The 22,237-nt window shown below is 38.8% G+C and overlaps 1 protein-coding gene across 1 annotated transcript in view; it reads left to right on the forward strand.

Annotated features, from left to right (window-relative positions):
• Positions 1-22,237, forward strand: part of CSMD1 (CUB and Sushi multiple domains 1) — a 1,889,718-nt gene that overhangs the window by 122,215 nt on the left and 1,745,266 nt on the right. The window lies entirely within an intron of this gene.

Here is a 22,237-nt window from a genome sequence, read left to right on the forward strand (position 1 = left end):
ACCTCATCAGAACTCAAAGTTAATCATTCATTTGTATTTAATGAATTGTTGATTCACTATTCCATGTAGAAAGTGTGTGTAGATTTTTGTTTGTGTACTTGGGTTGTCAGAATCATGAGGGAAGGGGCGTGGGGTGGTCACCATCTCCCCCTCCCCTACTTTGATTGAAGTTTCAAGTGAGCTGAGATGTAGCAAAGGACAATGAATTCTATTCCAACACTTTCTTGAAATGAGGAAATATTAATTATACTAGCATGGAATTAGAGTAAATATTATAAATATATAATACAATGATTTTTTTTAAACTTTGGATGCTAGCATAGCTGATATTCTCTTATTTCAAATCTTATTTAAGATAGTTCTCCCAAGGTTTAAAATTCTTAGAGTGATGCTGAAGGAGCACCTGCCTTTTAGCTTAGGTGAATGCTAAGGACTTTGCTACGTACAGAGGAATGTGTTTCTGTTTCAGAAAGTACTTAGCGCGGACATTTCCCAGATTTGGAATTAGAGTGATGTGAGGCATGTGAGGCCTTGTGGAACTTAGGGAAGACTCCAGGTAGGACTGCAGCTCAGGAGAGACTTGATAACGGAATCAGTGGAGTCGCTGCAGTATTTGGAAGGAAATACCTCTTTGAGTGACTCTGGGTACTTCGGTAACCTCCTTTTAGACTCTGTAATAATGTAGGACCATTGAAACAAAGAATGCATGTAATGTACAAGAGGAGGATAGATAATTTAAAGATACTGCAGGACAGTTATTCAAATTGTGCCATTTTAAATGTGGACAAGATGAGACTTTCCTTATATTTGCCTATCTTCTGTTTAGAACTCTATGCATTACGTTCATAGAAAATAAATATGCTCTGGGCCTTAAAGAACAAGAGAGTATAAGTGGTTTGGCCAGTAATCGAAAACAAATCAAAATTTAAGATGAGAAGAAGCCATGTAAGTTATACTATGAAGCTATTAGATGTTCTTATTACTGAATGTCTCTTTGATCTTTAATTTCTAAATTTTCTCATATAAGACCTTTCTTTTGAAAAAATATTTTGGTCAATATACACAGTCAGAAACGCTGGGTGAGATGGGGTAGAGCAGGGATGGGGGATACAACAAAGATGAGTGGTGTCTATTCACATATTTATTTATACTTGTAGTCATGCCACAGGTATTTATTATGTATATACTCTGCCATCAGAATTGAGGATACAACAAAACACATATATGTGTGGACAGTGTATAGACATTCTTATTTAAAGCTGATCTTGGATAACATATACTCCCATACATTCACATGACATATGTTTAGTGTAAAACAATAACGATTTGGGGGGATAGCTTTGGGAGGTTAAAAAAGAATTTATACCAGACTTCGAATGACGCTGAGTACAGCCTGATCATATGAAAATGCATTCAGCTCTCCCCTTCAGATGGGTTGCCTCTGTTGGTATCAGAGGCGTCTGAATGGAGGATGAGAAAGGCAGTGAGAACCAGCTTGAAAGTTGGCCGTTCCTGACCCTCAATCACAGTGACAAGTTTTGAGAAGAGGTTTAAGTAGCTTCATCCGTGAGTCCTGAGAGAAATGATCTTTTTGCAGAGAAATTTTCTTTTGAAAAAGGGAATTTTTATTCAACTTGATTTTTAAGTTATGACTGCATTTTCTAAATTCATCATATCAGCTTTTACAGTGTGCTTTTTCTTTCTAAAAACATTGATACCAGTTTTCTAATTTTCCCCAGTATGGACTCGTTCACTTCAGTCAGTTGATTCCAACAATTATGAAAATGATATTATTTACAATAAATTTGAGTACAGTTGGGAGCGAAAACGATGACCTGGTGAAAGGGTTATGCTTAATTAGCATCAGATTCTTAGGAAAGACAATGACTCAGCATTACAAATATTACAAATATGAGTTGGGAATTTGCCTGATAAACTACTTCATTTTATTTGGATTTTGCTTTCTTTTTGTCATTTCCTGTTATTTTTTCCCCTACTGTGTTGTTGATACAAAATATGAAGAGTAGTGATGTTGAATCATTTCACATTATGACAGTATTTTAGGAATGATATGAAGCTAGTATAAACTTTCACTGCTTCTAACATAGTAAATGATGCCATGCTTGAAATGTCATAGAATAGCTCATAGATAATGTAAGTTGAGTCTCAATGAGTTTTTGTTGTTATCCTGAAAAATCTGGCCACATCGCTACCATTCCAAAATTATTAGTACATTTATTTTTGCTAAAACCCAAGAACCAACAAAGTTTTTATAGCAATAAGAAGAATGTGGCATTTACATCTAAATTTTGGTTCTAAATATACATAAATTGGAAGAATTATTATTATTATTGGGTCAAGCAATTATTCTGAATTATAGCTATGACTAAATTACAGTGTGTTTGAATTTCAAGTATATTTCAACTTTACAAGATTTGTAATATTACATAAGAGACTTTAAATCAGTTAATTCATTTATGTGCTAACCTTTTATAAGTGAGCTGTAAAATGTTACTCAAATACATAAATCATTATTTTCTTTATTAAACTATTGCCTTGTTGAAGGCAGTGGCTTTGTTATATTCATCCCTGTGTCTACGGGACTAACCTTATGGTTCATATATTTTTGGTGCCCACATGATAGCTTTAGCTTCAAGTCATAACAAGAAAAAGCATCCACACCAGCCAACCAAACACACACACATCAGAATCTCACTCAATTACTTCTAGTAATTATTTAGTCACCTTTAATACATTTTTTTAAAACTCACTTTTTATTGAGTGATAGAAATTTAAATTTCTTAGGTTTGTCCGCGTGTGATGGTCTTATGAGTTACATTTTAAAATATACATAGATACATAAATTCACATGTGCGTCAGGCTTATGAATAAAAAGTTTTTGATGAATTTGTGAAGCAGTTCGAACAATGAATTTATTTCACTGAAATCATGAGATTGGGTAAAGAAAGAATTTATCAATTTTTGAAGTAACCTGACTCAGCCATGAGTCTGTACCTTTGTGTCTTTTAAATCACAACTTTGAAGTTCTCATCTAGGTGTTGTAAATTGAGCTTTTATGTTTATGTCCGCCTCCTTTTCCTAAGAAAGATTTGCACAGAGATACATAGTAGGCAGGGGGGTAGGAAATGGGTGATGAATCAAGGTAGATAGGAAGAAGGACTCGGTGGGTGGGGTCTCGGGTGAGAATGTGCAGCAAGTTTGGAACACCTGAAGTGAAAGGAACGCCTACATTTGGTGCTGAGATTTCCAGGAAAGGAAGGAAGGAGTGGAGGGAGGGAGGGAGGGAGGGAGGGAGAGACAATAAGCTATAGGATTTGCAAAGCTCATAAATACAAAAATAGCTCTCTGGGGTAGCCCAGGTGCTGTGGGCACAGAGGGGGTGGTGAGCTGTGCCCCGCTGCACCTCCAAGACCGGTGTCCCCTTTGTAAGAAACCTTCCACTGTGGCAATCGCAGGACGCCCAAGAGAATTTTATTCAAAGGAAGAATTCTCAAGGGGGCAGCCTTTAATAGCAGTCTTTAATATAATAGACATTTGAGAGTTATTTTCATTTTTTAACAGTGCTAATTTACTTACAATAGTAAAAACGGAAAGGACCTTAAATGTCACCAAGTCTAGCATGATCCAAGTGAATATCTCCTTTTTGTGGTCATTTCATCTTTGTATCACACATGTAGCAATACTCATTTTCTTAAACATACATTTTCATACATTTCCTGTTTCACTTTTCTGACGATAAATCTATTCTGAATTGCACCTAATTTTCGAAGTCCATCTCAAATGCTACGATCTTCAGAAATCCTTTCCTCCACGGGCTCTACCCCTGAACTCTGGCTCTGTCTTGCAGCCCTTCTCTTGTTCTCATTTGTATTGCTAGGATTTGTAATTTGACATCTCTATTCTGAGGATCATCACATCCTTAGGACTCTCCCGGAGCCTGTACTCCTGGGGATGCCCGGCTGAGTGTCCTCACCCCGGCAGTGCTTGGTAGACAATCACCAGTCAAGACATAATGTTGATGAAAGGTAGCTATGTGATTTCTTTCCAAAGTAAAGTATTCTAAGATTTTTTTCTGTTAAATGCATCATCCGCTTTTAATATTATTAGTATAGCACTCAGTTAAGATTCCAGATTGCAGAAGTAGGTTCACATTGTGGAAATATGTTCCCTGGAGCCTTTTGTGGGTCACAGTGTCACAAAAGCTCTGTAACTTTACAAGACTTGCTTACACTAAATTGTCTGCAAAGAACAGTGTTAGACTCTTTCTGTAAAATATTTTCGTGAGAGGTTATTACAACAGAGTTTCCAAGATAGGACAATCCGATATTTTAAATTCTGGGTTTCTTATCTTCCCAAGGTTTTCTATTGAGTAGGGCAGCCTTTGAGGATCACATCCACTTGCTCTTTCTAAGCAACTGTCTTTAGGCTTCAAGTCTCCATGAGTAAGAAAGCAAACGGACCTTACAAATTGCAAAATGATCTTCACTGACAAACAATTGACTCAAGCAAGTGAATACCCCATTATATGCCCCCGTGCCTGCTGACTCCATCACTGTGATCCTTTGTTCAAAGGGCTGTGCCATGGTTATGAGCTGCCCATCAACAACTTCAACTCTGTCTGCTGGTACTACAAACAAGTTCTTCTTCTGATGTTAGCCCGTGTTCTTCTAACCCTAGTGAGTGTACATTCTACTGAGTTTCACAGTTGTGGTCACATATGGGGCCGCTTCAAAGCATCCCCATGGAGAATACTCTACTTTCTTTTATAAAAACATTTGTATGCCCTGAGTTATCTTCCTGATTTCATCAGACACCCGCTGAAGAACCACCTGTCTTCTTGGCATCCAGACATGTTTTGAAGGGCTGGCATTGCCTTTCGAGGGCAAATCCAGTCAATTCTATGAACAACTGTCAACAGGTGTGGAGATAACAAGGAGCCAGGCCAGGAACGGGACTGGCAGGAGAGAAGAGCTTCCTGTAGAATCGATGACACTTTCAGTTTTATACATGCCTCCTGTGATGATACACTCCTGCCTGGCACCTTGGGTTTACTGAAGAGATCCAACCAACTCAGAATAGGCAGCATGCCACTCTGACAGATGGGTCTCAGCATGGCCAAGATGCCCAGCATTCTATGCATCAAGTGTCTCTCCTAAAGGTTTGAGTCCCTGCCAGGATGATCCAAATGGATGTCTGTCTCCAAACCGGGGCATGATGCGTATGGCATGGTGCTGTCACTCATTCCACTGCTGCCAGGCATTAACTCCCACACGTTTAAAGGTCCAGGCAGGGAGGCTCAGGGACTAAGATCCCAGAGTTGAATTGGACACATTCGTCATCCAGCTGTTTCTGTTTCCTGCCCTCTCCTGGGGGTGTAGGTCCATGAAACCTCAGAGCTGTGCTCCTTGACATGGGTTCTCTTCCTTGGAAACTCAAGAAAGAAGTACTTGCTGGTTATGAGGAAAGGAAGATTATATGAAGGTATATTGTTTCTTCTTTATATGTATATTTTTCTTCTTCTTTATATTTGACAACTCAGTATAAACATTGTGATGCATAAAATATGGGTAGAGTTGGTGACTGTTAGACTGTATGGAATACAGTTTATCAACAAATAGCCTTTCACCATGACATTAAATCCATGTAGAGAGATCTGCTTTTGTGGGGAACGGGGTGGGGTGGGGTGACTTATGTTGATGAATAGGAGAGTTTGTGCTAGATTTTTCTTTCTAAGAATATGAACATATATATATATATACACACACACACACACGCACACTTATGTGTGTGTGTATATATATATATACACACACATATATCTGTATACTCATCACTAAGTATACAGATTTTTTATGCGTCATTTTGCAATCACATCTTTTTTTTTTTTTAAAGGTAGCATTTTTTTAAAAAAATTTATTTATTTATGGCTGTGTTGGGTCTTCGTTACTGTGCGAGGGCTTTCTCTAGTTGTGGCAAGCAGGGGCCACTCTTCATCGCGGTGCGCGGGCCTCTCACCGTCGCGGCCTCTCTTGTTGCGGAGCACAGGCTCCAGACGCGCAGGCTCAGTAATTGTGGCTCACGGGACCAGTTGCTCCGCGGCATGTGGGATCTTCCCAGACCAGGGCTCGAACCCGTGTTCCCTGCATTGGCAGGCAGATTCTCAACCACTGCGCCACCAGGGAAGCCCTGCAAACACATCTCTTAAGAACTGACTTGGCCCAGCCTTATTAGCTATGAGGGACTGAATGCACCTTCAGAATATTTACCAAAATGCAGGACAGTAACTATTGCCTAATAATATGACATGAAACAGAAAGGACTGTCTTCTTTGGATAAAATGTTCCTGTTGTATTTTCTTGGACTTGGGATCAGGGCAATGTGAATATTCCATGCTCTTCTGGTGATCTCAGTAGGAGCCTATGAAATAGTAATGAGTCACACTTCCAGAGTGTCCGCAGGCCTCTTCTGTCACCTGCATTTCCCATGGTTTCTTGTAAGAGGAGAACTCACTCATGACCTTACATAAAATAAAGTATGTTATGGTCTTGAACGTGAGAATATCTAATTTGTATTACTTCTTGCCTCTTGGAGTTTTGTTTTGGATTCATGTCGAAACAGAGGATCTGCTAGAAAACTTGCAAAAGTAAAAAGGAGACTCTTCAATTTATATTTTCCAACTTTTTAAAATGCAATGTTTCTCTTCCCTCCCCCTCTGTAAATTCACGCTATCATTGTATAGATTTTTAAAACAAATTATCTGATCTATAATACTATAGAATCACATTTAATTTTTTTCTGGGCGGGGGGGCTTTGATGTCCCTTAGTGGAAGAAACTATACAGAAAATCAACTCAAATAATCATCCACAGGTTTGCGGTCTTTCTCTCTGCCTGATTTAGGTATCCTCTCACCATCTGTCTCTTCAGGAAATGTTTTTAAGAAAACAACAGCGTCCCACCTAATCTATGAAATAATAATTGCTGAATCTCTACTTTAAAATCTTAATTGGATACAATTAATTAGAGCCCGATTTTAATGGATTCCTTTGATAATCATATTAATTAAGAAGGATGCACAGTAATTGGGTTCCATGAAAACTATAATATCTCTCCAGCTGCTGGCTGGGGAAGCTCTTCTAGTTACGAAGCCCCAAAGAGTATGGTGGAAAGGTTGGCGTGCCATTTGGCAGTGTGTCCATAATTCCAGGAACATGTGCACTCTCCCCTCGTTCACAGATTTGTCAATGCCTCTTCCTAAGATTAATTACAGTCAGGAAAAGTAGGAGACTGGAATTCTGATCTGTAGAATGCAGGTGGTAGACCTGAAACTCAGTCTTGGCCCAGCAGCAAATGCCGCCAAGCCTGTGGGTTGGAACCTTATAAAATGAGCTGTAGATGGGTGTATGGCGACACCTCCCCACGGGGCTTCCGTGACGGCAGGGCTTGGCTTCACATAAGGCTCCTGGGACAGTTTCCATCTCTCTTTCATGCTGGTAAACGGCCAGTCCTTGATGACATTCAGTGGAGAAATGTCTGTGGAACGTCTGCCCAGGCTCTGTACTAAGCTCTGGGAAAACAGTCAAGGGAAGAAGTGGCCCCAACCCTAGGAGCTTTCCTAGGACATGAAGCCAGGCTGTCAACAAATCCTAAATGGGAAGGAAATCCAAAAAGAGAGGATATATGTATATGTATAGCTGATTCACTTTGCTGTACAGTAGAAACTAACAGAACATTGTAAAGCAACTATACTCCAATAAAAATTAATTTAAAAAAATAACTGCAATACAATGTGACAAGGGCAACAGGAGAACTCAAACATCTGGAATTGAAGAAGAAGAAAGCGCTAACGTCCCCTGAGGGAGTGGGGCACACGGTGGTCCAGAGTCTGACCTGCACCCAGGCACCCACTAACCCTTCCTCTGCTCTCCCTCCGTTTTTAAAAAACCAGCTGGTGTTTTATGTCATCTGGCCTGTAAGCCTTTCACACTCATTGCAGTTCAGTGGTGTAACCTATTTCTCACAGACCATAAAAACCCCCAAACAAAACAAACAACAACATAAAAACAGTGCTAACCTCTTGGTTGCTTGACCTAAGTATAGCAGGTACTTAGCAGGGAAACGAAGAAAAGAAGTTAGAGAAAGTAGTAAGGAGGGCACTGGAGGGTGTGGATCCGAGATACCGCGTGAAGTCACCAAACACAGGACGGAGTCATGGGATGAAGGCGCCAGCGGTTTTGTTCCTTGTGCTGAAAGAATTTTCTACAAATGGGCTCCTCCTGTTCTCACCTCTGGCAATGAAGCCTTCGCTGCTCTGGCCTTGGTCTCCACAACTCCACACGTGCTCTTGTAAAAATAGTGAGATGATATTTTTTTAATTCATTTATAAAAATTTTTTATTTTTATTGCAGTATAGTTGACTTACAATGTTGTGTTATTTACTGCTGTACAGAAAAGTGATTCAGTTATACATATATATACATTCTTTTTTTAATATTCTTTTCCATTATGGTTTATCATAGGATACTGAGTATAGTTCTCTGTGCTGTACAATAGGACCTTGTTGTTTATCCCGATAGTTTCAAATTCAGTGGATTCTTCCTGTGTTGGTCTGAAAGCAGACTTCACTGTGCTCAGCGAGAGAAGTTTCCAAATTTTAAACATTGGTTTTTCCTTTGAAGCTATGTTAAGTACTCAAAAAGAACATGCCTTGACATTCAAAAGAACCGGAATCCAGGCTTTTCTCTTACTAACTATGTGATTTCTTTCTGGCAAGTTCATGAATTTCTCTGAGCCTCAATTTCCTCACTGAAAGTCGACAAAATACAACTGACTGTATCCTGGCTTAGAATTAGTGATTTCAGATGGGAATGCTCCACAGAGAACTGGCACACAGTAGGTGCTCAAAAAAGGTGAAAATTATTCATTTCTGTGGTTGACTTAATAGCGCTTTCTTTCTCTTCTCTTGTTATATAATCAAGGGAGTGTTCCATTTCCCTTGGTACCACTTGTAGAATCAGGGCAGAGCAAATCCTCATAGATCGTTAGGAATTAACTGATTTAAATACAGTACAACCGTTCAGTCTGTAAAACGCATTTCTATGAGTCTTCTCAACAGCAGTATCATCTAGAAAATTGATAAGTGGCCTGTCTGGCAATATGCGTGTTATTATAAATCCAGGATTATTTGAGTCACCACAGCTGCCCCACCCAGCCTGAATTATCATCACATGTCGAAGAGATGGTTAAGCTTGGATTTCACATACTTTCCCTGAATGTCCTTCTGTGCACTGCCCACAGCACTGCACTGACAGTGTTTACAATGAAAGAGCAAAAACCAGGAACTTTGCCTCAAATTGGAGTTGGGTGACAGTATAACCAATGGTATCGATATTTAGGAAACTGTAGAGACATCGCTTTGGAAATCTCAAGTGCTGTCAAAAAAGCTCCCACCGTGATAGTCAGATAACCATGATGCCTCAAAAAATAGTTAATATATTATATGTATACACACACACACACACACACGCATATATATATACACACACACACGCATATATATATATATATATATATATATATGTTAGATTGAATATTTATAGCAATCTATAGTATGGTCAATTAAGAATTTTTTTAAGCATCCCAAGTCTATGGTCATAGTTATTTTTCAGTGAAAGCCATGTGTCTGCATATGAATAGGTTATCCTAACACCCAATAGCCCATAATTTAATTTTAAACTTAAAACCCACTTCTCCAGCGTTTGTGAAAGTTGTTGAATTGTCACATTACTATTCCCCTGTCTGTGGACAGAGCATCAAGAAGTGGAAGATGCCCTGAGCAGGGGTTAGAAGGTGTGCGTGGGATGCAGGGCTGGGATTCTCCTCAGGGTCAGGGACCTGGGGGAAATCCTCTCCTCTCTGGACCTCTGTCATCCGCCCCCCAAGGAGCTGTGATGAACCACCTCCTGAAGTCCCCTCCCACTGGGATTCTCTGTTGCCGTGACACCGGGATGCTGTTAGAAGGTTGGTACCTCCTCAAGCACTTTGTGTACCGTGGGTCATGGGAGGAGGACAGAGAGACTCATCCTGGATGGAGGTGTGAGGAAGCTGTGATTTCCAGGTGGGGCTAGAGTTCCTGCAGGCTGGAAGGTGCTGAGCCGAGCAATTTCCATGATGAAAGGGTCAGTCAAGTTTCCTCGGAGGGAAGAGAGGAGACACCCTGAAATTTCAGCAGTGAACCCCGATTTTTCAGGACTTTGGTTGGAGATGTCCTCTTGAGATCCCTGACAGTGGCCAGCCCCTTGGCAGGGTTGACTCAGTCTCAGGGTGGGTCTAGGAACTTTTCAGCCCATTTATGTAGACTTTGGATGTGTTGTTCATTCTACAAACGATGTAAATGTTTCCTCACCGGAACTCAAATTGGTTTTGTGAGGAAGCCCACTGTCTGTGGAAGCAGTGAAAGGGCAGGTGTCAGAAGGGGAGGGCTGCCCTGACCTTAACCTTCAGGCAGGTTACTGAGGGACGTTAGAACAGTGAGGTACAGACCTACGCATCGGTCACCAAAGATCATGAACGGATATTCCTGGGATGAAGGTATTTTTGTCAGAGGCCAAGAAGTTACCTAACAAATCTGTGAAATAAACAGCAGAATTTTCCCTGGTGATTTCACCAATAATTGCCATCCATCTTTATGGCTGTGAGGTTGCGCCCTCAGCCCCGGTGAAGCCCACCACCCAGACTCACCCGCAGGACGGGTCATTATGGCCAAGTGGACCAAGGTCATCTGAAACTGACAGAGCAGCACAGAATTTGAGGCGAAACAAAGATCTTCAGTATGCATTGATCAATCTGATGAATGTATATATTCTCATCTAAAAAGAATTTCCTGTTAGTGCATCACAGAGTGTAATGGCAGTTCCTAACCCCTTTACAGAAAACCCTAAAGCACATATCAATATTGACAGCAACCCTGATGGCGTTTTATAGACTGAGGTGTGTAGGGGGACTGTTCATGATTGTGAGAGATTCCATTTATGCTGTAAACAAATGGCCACAGCCCAAGATGTTTATGAAATACATTGTATAAATTGTATGAATATATACAATACTGCATTATATTGGACTACATGTGTCCAAGTTATTATACATGCCACATGTATTTATAATATATAATCCATTATATATTATATATGTATATATACACATTTAAATTACGTATATATATTTAATAATTAATAGTTTAAATATATACATATATATATATATTTTTTTAACTTCATGTTCCACAACCTTTCAGTCAATATGGATATTTGGAAAATACATGAATAGGATATATACATATACATACAAGATAGTATAATGAGAAGAAATTATAGCCCTTATAAGGATTTTTTTTTTTAATTTCTGAAAAGTTTTCATAGGTCAACTGGCCTCAGAACTTCACTAAGTTAAGAAGATGGAAGGCCAGAGAGTTTATGGGATTTTCCAGTGTAGAGCAATGACATTTCAATCATATGTCCTTTGATGGAGGGGAGAATCAAGGGGTCATCTGTTAGAGTCTGGGGACCCTACCCTTCAGCAAATGACCAGAAATGATTGGATCATGTGTTACTTCTAGGTGAAATAACACCTGAATCAAAATCGCAGATGAGATATCAAATAGAACTGTTTTTTTCCCGGAGACGTGTCTGAATAGTACTGCCAGGATTTCATTGCTTATGACATTTAAAAGCAGAGTGTATGGAGCACTAAAAATACACCGTAGGGAACTACCCCGGGCTGGCAGAGAAATGTTTGAGAGCTTCAAAAGGTCCCTGCTATCTTTAATTTCTACTCTCACACTACCTTAGCGTGAGTAATACCTTTGCAGAGTCTACTATGTTGGTTGAAGCTGTGGCAAAGCTCCTTGGCCCCAAGAAGCATCAGACAAGATTCTAGAAAATTGCTGGCATGTTCTTTCCAGGGCAGAGAAAACGTCTCTGGTCAGGAGAGGTGGCAATTTAAAAATAATCATGGATGTGTAGCTTTATGCCAGACTCTCTGTAACATGTTACAGGAACCATCCAAAATAACTAGTTAAGGTATCTGCAAAATTTAAATTTGTCCTAGGAATTTCGCTGTAAGCCGGGCCACATGTACTAGTGCTGACCGTCTTCCAACAAGGGCATGTGCACAGCCCTCTTAAACTTGCAGCTGACTCTTAGTGTCCTGAGTCCTGTACCTGTGCTCCCGTTCTCTGTCCTTCCCCACATGCCCACAAGGAGGCAGTGTGGGGCGTGGACAGGGCTCCAGGCTCTGAGTCAGGACTTTCCCTGGTGTTTGACTTGGGTGTGCCACTCACCTCTCCGAATAATCAGCTTTTTTACCTGGAAGATGCAGGTTATACTTGCTCTGCCACAGTGTTGTGAAAGATATTAAAGAAAAATAAAAATTAATTAAAAATTAATAGGCTGGAAGAAGTGCATCCCTCTTGATGGCATTTCATAATGGGTTAAATGAAGGGGTGATGATACTTCTTGACCATTCATGCTAAGGGTCTGCTGGACCAGATCCTCCAGTAGAGAGGATGCAAATTCCTTCTCCTCTTAAGCTCTCCACTCCGAACCTCCAGCTCCTTCACATGAATTGTTCCTTAAGGCTGTAGAGCTCCCTTGGTCCCTTTCCTTACAAATATTTAGTCCTTGCTTTTAAAGATCAAAGTTTCTAATCAAATTAGAAATCTATTCTTTGACCTCAAATATATTCTCACATAACAAGCTGATGTTTACAGGTGTTTTTCATTGCCACCATTAGACTGGGAGCTGCTAAACGCGTCTTCTGTTTGAGTATTTATATAATTTTAAACAAAGTAGTTCAAGCATAATTAAAGATGGGTATCTCTAAATATGTGTGTGCTTTAGCACAGGATCATTCTCAAGGGAAAAAAAAAAAAAAAATCCCTGGAGGTAGCTTTAAAAACCTAAAGCTTCAGGAATGGAAACCACTGATGTCCATTTAAGAGCTAAGTATAAAAACAGTCATTTTATCCATCAAGTGATAACTAAGTGGAAATCAAAATGGTCAGTTGTGACTCACTCCAGGGAATCCAGACTCACACTCTAAGTGAGGCTGTGGGCTGGGTTAGTCACAGAAACACAATGTTTTTTAAATTAAATCATGTGTCTTCCTGAGGCAATATTGCATGAAAATCCAAGCAGATGAGGAATCAGAGCCGGATCTCCACCCCTGTCCTTCGTGAAGTCGTTACCGTCGTTGGCTGATGATAGGGAGGGAGGCGTTTCAAATTACGGCAGCACTTTCACAGGGTAGATAATTATGTCAAGTTATGAATGACAGAAATTACTGCAGCTACGGTTTTCTTTTTTGGTCTTTGCTGGCTGTTTTGCATCCATTATACTTTCTTTTTATAGCTCCCTTAGTTATCTGCAGTTAATTAACATAGATAAATGACTGAAATGTTATATAGTACTTTGATTGCATTTTTATCTTTTTTGTTTCCTTCTTAAGGAAACTGTCACTTCCAATGTCTTAAGGACTGTCATTAACGTTGAGCTTACAATGATTCTTGGCATTATTTTTTTAAATATAACTTAAAATTTGACTCTTTGGTTTCAAATTACGGGCTTTAGGTTTTATATTTTCAAAGATAACCCTTAGATGCTATCAAAATACTACCTCGATAGCTATAGAATTATATTACCAACTTCATTTGCACTAGTTTCCTGTGATAGTACAAAAATTTATAATATATTATAATATTTCTGTAAGAGATTAGGATAGGCTTTATTGAAAGTTTATTTTTGGTAGGTGAGTTTGTTGTTGGCTTTTTTTTTAAGTGGGTACAATTTTGACATGGTTTCTGAAATTTAGATGCCAGCTCATATTTTTCTTACTGAGAGGGATTTTTGTTTGTTTGGTCTAGGTCAGAACCTAATCTTTTGAAATATTTTTTCCAGTTTTATTGAGATATAATTGACATATAACATTGTATAAATTTAAGGTGTATAACATACTTATTTGATATATGTATATATCGCAGAATTAACAATAACCTAATCTGTTTTAATTTTCTCTAATTTAAATAATTTTTGGAAGATCTGGATTTTGAAAATTTCCAACAAGTGTCAGACCTTAACTAATGGTACATTCCAATTCAATTACTTATAAAAATATACAAGAGCAAAACAATTGATACTTTTGGCATTATTTAAGCTACTTGAATTACAGGGGAATCCAAATGCTTTCCTTGTCATTCTCTCTCTTTCTGTATCTCTATATTTGCAACAGTACTAGGTTGTTAAATTTAAAGTATTTTTGTAGAATTCATATTTATTATAGGAAGTTACCTGTGCATTTTGTTCAATGGCCAATAGTGACTTCAAAAATTTATCCTATATTCTTGAAATATTCAAATTATATGTATACTCATTGTAGAAATATGTGTAATAAAAATGAGTTGAAAACAAAATAAGTATAATTCAGTGGAGCAAAGCAGCATTCATATCAATGGAATACTATGAGGCTCTATATATTTGATATAGAAAAGTCCACAAACTTTATTGTTAAATGTAAAAAAAACCTGCTAAATAGGCTTATGGTAGTCTAGTGCTTGCATGCAATACATATAGCTACTAAGTACATAGGTGTGGAAAAATAAAGAGTAAATAATAAGTAAAATAATCAGATGTGTATATATGCATATGAGGACATACATGGAATCGGTAACTGTGCTTACCCCAGGTTATGGAGATCAGAGGTAGATATATTTTCCACTTCCATCTTTTGGTATATGTTGAATTTTGTTCCTTGTACACGTATTACCTATTCAAAAATAAACTGGTTAAATATGTAAACATCATAAAAGTTATGAAGAAATAAAAAAGTGAAGTGGAATATTGCAATGGTCAAGTAACAGTCATGACATGACAGTATTTATTGATTCAAAGGAGTTAAGACTTAAGTGTTTCATATAAAACACTCCATTAAGCTGTTACTTGCTTTAGAAATCACATTACATTTTTACTTATTCCAGAAAAGATAATAGAATACATACCTTTTTAACAAACTTTATATATATATATATATATATACACACACACACACACACACACACACACATACATTTTTTATATGCAAAAAAAAAAGAAAGTCAAAATTGTGCGTCTCTATATATAGACATTGTAATGTAGGTCCAGGCTGTCATAATACAATTGCGCCAGATCATCAGATCAGTATTTCCTTACATAAACCTCTTCAGTGGTGCTCACATTTGACACCATGGTTTTGTCATGACCTCTGACTATAAAGATCCAAACATGACCAGAAATCCTTTTAATATCTTGAGGTAAAATAAAAGTGACCCCTGGTCCCTGTGAAGTGTGTATCTCAGAGATACAGTGCCATTTAGACAGATTCGTCTGATTTCTTTGAGAAGGTGTAATCAGCATTGTGCTTATCTACAAAGAACCTCTTTTTATCATTTACCCACCATCCTCTATACAGTATGAATGCTAGCATGGACAGCGTCGGTTGCATTGTAAAAAGCTACAAAGAGTTTTCAGAACCTGCTAGTTTTAAATTACACATATAATATGGGGGGAAGCTAATAAAAGTACAGGAAAATTTAAAAAATAATTGACTTTTTCTTTCCTCTTTTTTTCTTTCCTGGGGAGATCATATTCTTAGAGAGGATCATTTTAAACTAGCCAGTATGAAAGAATATAATTGATTGAATTATTTGGAAATAATTCTTTTTTAACTATCCACTAAATTCTGTGGAAACATGCATAATGGAAGAGTCAATGGCTGATTTCAGTTATAGAAAACTATATTACTGTAATCTTCTATAGATTATTACACTTTGAAAACCACTCTACCTGTTCAGAGTATGTCAGCAAGGATAAAGTACCATGTCAAAAACTTAAATGTACTTCTGTTTTCTAGAAAAGGGTAACCTTGAAGAAGATTTAGAAATATAATTGTTCTTACAAAATAAAGGAGTTGATATATATCAACCTTTAATTAAAAAATATTTATTAACCCAAATGACACCCTGAAAAGTACAATTTCTGGAGAATACTGATGAGCATATATTACTGTCCCAAATAATTATTCGAATTGCTGCAACAGTGCATGATCACGTATTTACACTAGTTTTATATGTTATACATCAATATCCTTTATTTCTTTTTCAATAATATGGTGAATCATTCATTCATTCTTTCATTCGTTCACATCTCTTTATCAAAGTTTTCCTATGTGTCAGGCTTTGCACCAGGTGTTCAGATGCAGTAGTGACCACTAACAGACTTTGCACCTGCCGTTATGGTGATCGTGCTCTGATGAAGAGGGTGTGCATTAACCAAATAATGATATAAACAAGGCAAAAACATCCTAATGTGTTACAGTTTGGCCTCAGCAGAAAAGTCAGTGAATTCTATTCAGAGGAAGTGAACCCTGAGTTGAAACAGGAAAGATGGCTTGGGTAGAAGAGAGAATCAGATTCTCTGAGCAGCAAACAACATTTGCAAAGCCCTTTTGGTAAATGAGAGCATGGCAAGAATGGGAGCCTGGGAAACGGCCCAGTGGCCAGACATGGAACCAGGGATGCCTGCACGGAGTTGAGGCCAGGGAGGTGCATGGAAAAAGGCATGTGGGTCACCGTCTGCATTGTGGGAAAATGGGCAGGGACATACCAGCTAGAGGGCACAACAGCTTGGGCCAGGGCAAAGGAGATGCATGAGAAGGGAGATAAACTAGATCATTACTTAGGAGGCAAAGTCTGCAGGACCAGGTGATGACTGTGATGTGGAGGGGCGATGTCAAAGATGGACCAGACATTTCTGTCATGAAGATTGACAAATAGTGTAGCTGCTCATGGAGATATAAGACGTGGAAGCAGTGAGTGACACATGCCAGCTTTAAAGTGCCAAAGGGAGGTAGCAAATTGGTAGCAAATTGACAGGAGGAGCTCACAGATTAGTCAGAGACTAGAGGACCACCTTTGAGTCATCTTCATGTCTGGGTCAGTGAGAGGCTTGAACAAGGTGAGGTGTTTCTGTAAGAAAGGTTTAGTGTGAAGAAGACACAGAGGCCAGGTATAAAAGGGTAAGCCTGCAGAGGAAGCAGAAATGCCTGTCATCTGCAGAAGACGGAAAAGGATATTTAAGGGAGAGAAGAATGCTTAGATGACAAAGAAGACCCATATAGTCAACAACTGTTCTTTGAGTGCCAACCCTGGTATGGATGAAGGTCAGGGTCAGAGCCGCTGAAATACTAGTGTCCAAGTATGTTAATATCAGAAGAAAGTAACCTAAAAGGTGTACCGAGATATTTAGTTTTGCCATTGCCCGTGGGCTCTATTCTTGTACCACAGATGATGAAAGTATTATGCATGCAGGCCTTTTTTTTCCTCTCAGAAGGAAAAGTTCCTCTAAGATATGGTTAGAGATTGTTAGATTGTTAACTTTAAAGTCCATTCAGTACATGATTACCTCATATTTTCAGCAAAATTACAAATGAGAGTCAATACGTTATGTAACCAGAGGTAACTTAAACAAGCAGAACACTTGGTGCTGAGACAGCCACAACAGGAAAAGGTGATCAAAATGTGCTCATTTACTTTTTTTTTTTTTTTTAAATCAGATAATGAGAACTACCATATCATACTTCTTTCTTTTCAGTTGACCCACAGATGCTTATGTAAATTTAATTCCCAATGACATAAAGTACTTCTTGGGATGAGTATCTTCATATCCTTCTAAATAATTTATCAATATTTTTTAAACTTGATTTTGACTGATGCACTCCTTTGTTAGTGTAAGCCACTTCAATTTTAGAAGTAAAAAAAAAAAAATTATGGTGCTGATCAATTCATGTTTTGGAGTTATGCATGACTGGCCGTCTCTTACTGTCCCAACCAGAACTTTTCTGAAGCATTTGCTTCAAACGCTGTTTCTTCTAAGTTGCATACACCCCCTACACACATGTATTTGCAATTAAGAGAAAGATTTTTAGTCCAATGTTGCTCGTCATTATTATGTGTATGACCAAATTACCATGTCAGATTTACAGTGACTAACCATACTTAAAGGCAAGATATCCCACTTCTGGGTATTTATCCAAAGAATTTGACATCAGGGTTGAGAATAGATGTCTGTGATTCCATGTTCATTGCAGCGTTATCCACAGGAGCCGTGGCGTGGAAGGAACCTAAATGTTTGTCAGCAGATGAACAGATAAAGAAAATGTGGTCTATACATACAACGGAGTATTATACAGCCTTAAAAAGGAAGGGAATCTTGTCATAGGTAACAACATGGGTGGAACCTGAAGGCATTACGCTAAGTGAAATAAGCCAGACACAGAAAGACAAATACTGCATAATCTCACTTAGATGAGGAATGTAAAATGGTCAGATTCATAGTGAAGAGAATAGAATGGTGGTTGCCAGGAGCTGGGGGTGGGGGGAGTGGGGAGATGTTTGTCAAAGGGTACAAGCTTCCAGTTACGAGATAAATGAGTTCTGGAGACGTAATGTGCAGCGTGAAGACTATATTGAACAGTACTGTGTGGTGTGCTTGAAATTTACTAAGAGGATAGATCTGAAGTGTTCTCATCCCCCCAAAAAAGACAGAAAAAGAGAGGGAGAGGGATAGGGAGAGGGAGATAGAGGAAGGAAAGGAGGAGGGATGGAAGGGAGGAAAGAAGGAAGGAAGGAAGGGAGGAAAGAAGGAAGGAAGGAAGGGAGGAAAGAAGGAAGGAGGGAAGGAAGGAAGAAGGAAGGAAGGGAGGAAAGAAGGAAGGAAGGAGGGAAGGAAGGAAGGGAGGAAAGAAGGGAGGAAGGAAGGAAAGAAGAGAGGAAGGGAGGGAAGGAAGGAGGGAAGGAAGGAAGGAGGAAAGAGGAAGGAAGGGAGGAAGGCAGAAGGAAGGAAGGAAGAAGGACAGAAGGAAGGAAGGAAAGAAGAAGGAAGGAGGAAGGAAGGAAAGGAAAGAAGGGAAGGAAGGAAGGGAGGAAGGAAGGGAGGAAAGAAGAGAGGAAGGAAGGAAGGGAGGAACGGAGGGAGGAAGGAAGGAAGGGGTGACCCTGTGAGGTGATGTGTGTTAATTATCTGGATTGTGGTGATCATTTCACAGTGTAGACATATGTCAAAACATCAAATTGCACCCCTTAAATATATACACTAGCTTTGTGTCAATTATATCTCCATAAAGTTGGAATAAAAGATAGATAGATATGTAGATAGATAGATAGATAGATAAAAGGATGGGGCCAGATGTTATGTAATCAAGGTGTTTCAAAATGAGGCAGTTGTTTTTAGCACAAAACTCTTTCTATTTTTAAGTAGACGTGGTTATCCTAATGGTTGAAAACAATTTTATGACTGCATTCTTAGAATAATATACATTACATCAAATTTCATCAAACTGTGATTAATGCATATCAGTTGTGTTAAAACTTAGATAAAGAAAACATACTGTGATCTGTATTCAGCCAACGATTTGAATAGTGTTGATATAAAATATAAATACTTATTATTCAGTTTTTATTTGGAGACTTCCTACTTCTAACAATGAACTGAATTAACACCCCAAGAGCAGTTTTGAAGGACTATAATAAAATCTATTCTGTTTCATGTTTCTCCAACTTTCCTGCTTGTATACTTTGACAAATGTCATAAAATTTTTTCATAAAAATCTTCATTCAGATGACTCTCTTTGTTGGCCATTGAAAGCACTACAGTGTGATTTGTGAACAGTGCTCAGCCCTGCGTGTACGAGGACATGGGCGTAGAGACAAGCTTTATTGTCCTGCTGAAGTGGGAGGACAGAGTGAGCACGGGTCTGTCCTCACTCTCTGTTTCTACACCCAGACGATCCCTGTGTGTCGATCACCCAGGCACTGTAGGGCCTGGATGGCTGCACCTGAACTAAAAAATGTCAGGTGTGACATATGAATTACGACACACAGTTACAAATCATGGACACTGTCAGTAGGTGCCGCGTGTCTTGATGAAACACAAATGGGCATTTTATTTCTGGCTGAGGCTGGCATACAATCTAAGGACCCTGACTGTCTCTGCACATGGGTGCATCTTGGTTCTTCTGTTTCCAGTATTGAGATACAGGCTGGGTCCCCCCAGAAGGTAAAAGATACACAGATAGAGATGTAGAGTATTTATTTATTTGCTTATTTATCTGTTTACTTTTGTTTTACAAATAATTCATGTCTTTATAGCCACAACTAAGAAAACTAAATTTCTTTGTAGTTTTCTTGTTTCATAAGTTGGGATCTGTCCTTCCAATGTGGAGCAAAATGAATATGGTCTGGAATAATTTAAAGCTAGGCATATCATGAAAACTAGAGTTATACCAAGAAATATAACATCTTCACTTAACAAAAATCATGCCTTGTCATTGCTTCTGCAAGGAATTGAAGATGATACCAGTCAGAGGTTTTGAAAGTAAGGTAAATTTTTTCACTTGATATGTGAAGACTGCAAAATTTAGATTTCTTTTTTCATCTTAGTATTACAGGAAAAACTTATTGAAGCCTCTGTTTCATCCATCCATCCATACATCCACCCATCCACCCATCCACCCATCCACCCATCCACCCATTCACCCATTCATCCATCCATCTATCCATCTATCTATCCATCCATTTATCCATGTGTCCTTGTATCTATGTATCCATCCATCCATCCATGTTTCCATGTACCTATGTATCTATCCATTCACCTATGTATCTATCCATTCATCTATCTATCTGTCTATCCATCCATCCATCCATCTACCTATCCTTGATTTGAATTTTCAAAGTTGATTGAATAACGCAATGTAGGAACAAGTCTTGAGTGGCAATTTCTTATTCTTTTTTTATGAAGGTTCTGTGCATGTGATGCCATATTATTAAGTACTAACTTAACAGCAAAGAATGAGTTTTAAATTGTGTCTGTAAGGATTTCTAAGACTGTATAACAAATTGCACTCTATTAAACGTCAACAAGTACCTCCTTTAATTTGTGAGTAAAGGTGAAATGAGAAGTTAGAACCAGTGTCACAGTATCCTAAACAATCATTTAAAGATATTCCTATCAGTAGGCAGAGAAGAGTTTTTTCTTACTTTCTTAGTAAGTCATACTCATTTTGACTTTACCCTATTGAGGTGGATTCAGTAAGTACCTCTCTTGGCAATGACCTATGGAAAGAATGTCATGCTTGGTAAAATTCTATATACGCCAGCTTCTTTGCTATTCTGTTTGTTTTTTCCCGTCCTAAATGAACTCTTAAAATTTTTGTTTGACAGTAGCAAAGGGTTTTGACACAGTGGAAATAAGTAGACCTAATGTGGCATTTATTCTACCACCACTGACCCTAGACAGTGCCCTCACCTGCACACTGGAGGTGACAGTCCACACCTGTCTTAATCATAAATATATTTATATAAAATACCCAAAGTCAAGTGTGAAATTGCAGGCACTCAGTCAAGGCCAGTCATGAGAGTACTTTCTAACTTAAAAAAATTGATAAAACTTTCATGCACAAGGGTAATTCAGAGTAGAGAAATTAGAAAGATCAGTTAGACCTTAGAAATATGAATTCGGAGCATTCCTTGCTCTCCCCTACATGCTTAGTTTCCCAAGCTCCGAGGTCATCTGGCTTCTACAAGTGTTTGCCCTGTGGGAGAGAGGCAGCCAGGAAGGATAAGGAAGCCCACTGGTTGGTTATGGCTCTCTGCCTTGGCCAGCATTCCCAGAAGCTGCTGCAGTGTGCCATGGCTCCAGGCTCCCATTGGATAGCCTGGCAGGACGGTGTCCTCTGCCTGCCCTCTGGGCTCCTCTGAATGTCCTCTCCTTTTATTCTTCCAACCTCAGAGTGGAAAGTTTACTGATGCTTAGACTAGGAGGGTTTCTCACCATCCCGTGATTGGTGGCTTGCATCTTCCATCACCTATGTAATCAATCCCCTGAAAAAAATTCCTACTGTTTAAATACGTAGAGTTGTTTCCATTCTCCCATTGGGACTCAGCGTGAATAATGAAAGGACATGGCTGATTATTGAAACAGTGATCAGTAAGGCTAGGTGAAGGAAGTATCCCAATTCATAAAGCAAAGGACAGAAAGATTTACAATATAAGACTGGCATTCAGAGATAGACAGTTTCAGATCAGAGGTTTCAATATTTGCCTAGTAGAGGTTCCATAAGAAAAGAATAGAAACA

Source organism: Eschrichtius robustus, chromosome 21, assembly GCF_028021215.1.
Source record: "Eschrichtius robustus isolate mEscRob2 chromosome 21, mEscRob2.pri, whole genome shotgun sequence".
NCBI classification, from domain to species: Eukaryota; Metazoa; Chordata; class Mammalia; order Artiodactyla; family Eschrichtiidae; genus Eschrichtius; species Eschrichtius robustus.